We start from the raw sequence: 2,047 nt of genomic DNA, 5'->3' as shown, positions 1-2,047 counted from the left end.
CCTGCAGATTCTTTACCACTGAACAAGCAGCAAGACCTACAGCACCAAAAATGAGTTGAGAGTCATATAATTTAGAATAACTTTAAAAATAGATAAATTTTTTAAAGAGTTCAAAATAATAAACACTACACTTGAGGGTGTTCTCCTAGTGCTGAAGGCTTACCTTGGGATCTTTCCAGGGTAACGGTTTCAATAGTAATGTTGGAGACGCTTGGTGAACTTTCAGTCATGGAGCTGCTTCCATAAGCTAACTTGCAATAAACTCTCAGATCCTCTAGAAGCAGGATCTATTTACATGTGATGATTTCAAATTCTTTCCCCAGGTACCTATGAGCACTGTGATCAAGCCCAGACTCTGAGGGTATGATCTCATGATCCTGAGCAAATGGCAGCCCCATCAGGGGAAACTCATAGAGTATTAACATGGTTTTCATGTTCAAACAAGAGGTGACTGGGGACCCCTTGAGGACATCCCAGACGTTGATGGTATAATCGTTGTATCCAGCAGGATACACTGAGGGAGAAGTCCACGCTGGAAGCTGCCCAGAGGCGACAGAGGCAACACACAGTATCATCTGATCCCGAAGCAAAGGCATCTCCACCCAGATTAGTATCAGACACTGTTGGTGTCAGATTCTTGTGTCTGAAAGGCCTGCACACACTGTCCAGGAAACATGTCCCACCCAACGGATTTCTTGTCACATCCCTCAAAGAAGGTGTTCCATGTCTCTGAGGGGGCCAGGTCCAAACAGAGTACGTCGGTCCCATGCCCATGAAAAGCACTGCAGCAGCCGCCTGCTCTCCACGTTCCGCAGGGCACACGTGCCGTGGCCGCTGGCTGTCAGGATCTGCACATCCGAGTTGGTGAAGCCGCAAGCTGACAGATAGTTGGTGTGCATAGCAACAGACTTCTTTTTGGCAGCCTTGTTTCCATTTTTGTCAAACGTCAGTAGATACACAGAACACTTATTATCCAAACCACCGTATGCAGTGGCACGTCCCGACGGGGCGTATGCACACGCCACCACTCACTTGCAGTTCACCGCGACTCCGCACTCCTTGTTAGTGGTGAAGGAATCCCACACTACCACCTTCCCATCCTGCGAGGAGGTCACCATCCTCCTCTTATTCTTGAACCAGTCCATGCACAGAACCTTGTTCCCATGGCCTTTGAGGGTCCTTCTGGTCTTCATGACAAACTGCTCTGGGGCCTCCACGTGCTCGGCCACCTGGTGCAGCTCCAAGTCGGGCAGCTTGGCCCTCTCCTCCTCAAGTTTGCCCTTGAGGCTCTCAGCCTCACCCTTGAACGACACCAGCATGTCGTTTTCATGTAGCCCGTAGGCTGCTGTCTCCACGCGTGGACCCACCTGGAGGGAGGCGGGATTCGTGTAAGCAGGCGGCAAAGGCGCGGACTACAGCACCGTAGTAGTGGGTCCAGCTGCCTCCCCATCCTCAGGCACATATCCCAGAGCAATGGATTTAATCTTCTTGCTGACATAGTCCCTTAATATTTTTGAAAAATGATAAAACTTCTTGCCAATTTTTAAATTGGCTATCAGCTTTAATCAGAAATGTTTGTAATAGTTCTGAAGGATGTTAATTCCCAGTTAAATATAAATATGGCATTATTAAATAAAACTGTTACATCTCTCTTTACATGTGTCTAAGGAATATGAATACAAGAATACTTTTTTTAACCAACCATCCTTTATTTGAAAAAACTTAAGCTTTTCTTTAGATTTCAGAAATTTAACATGTCATATTTCTCCTTAAACTTGTATCTCTATTTCATCTTCCTCAAATAATTTTATCCTAAAGGAATATATTTTATATTTGGAAGTTTATCACTAAAAAATATATGAATTTAGAAGATAAAAAAATAGTAAAGACAAAGCACTAGTGAGTAAAATGTAAACAAAAAGAAAAAAAAACAAGGAGACTTCAGTTTCTGGGAAGACAGAGTAAATGTACTTCTTATTCTTCCCAATAAGGACAATTTATGAAGAAGAAAGAAGAAAGACAATAACCCTGTGTACGAGACAGCAAA

At 44.1% G+C, this 2,047-nt stretch overlaps 1 pseudogene; it reads right to left on the bottom strand.

Moving 5' to 3' along the window:
* Window positions 1–342: 342 nt before the first annotated feature.
* Window positions 343–1,340, bottom strand: LOC102409996 (annotated as a pseudogene).
* Window positions 1,341–2,047: the final 707 nt, after the last annotated feature.

The sequence above is a fragment of the Bubalus bubalis genome, chromosome 17 (genome assembly GCF_019923935.1).
Source record: "Bubalus bubalis isolate 160015118507 breed Murrah chromosome 17, NDDB_SH_1, whole genome shotgun sequence".
Taxonomy (NCBI): domain Eukaryota; kingdom Metazoa; phylum Chordata; class Mammalia; order Artiodactyla; family Bovidae; genus Bubalus; species Bubalus bubalis.
Note: the sequence above shows the minus strand (reverse complement) of the source record. Positions and strands in the feature narration are given on the sequence as shown.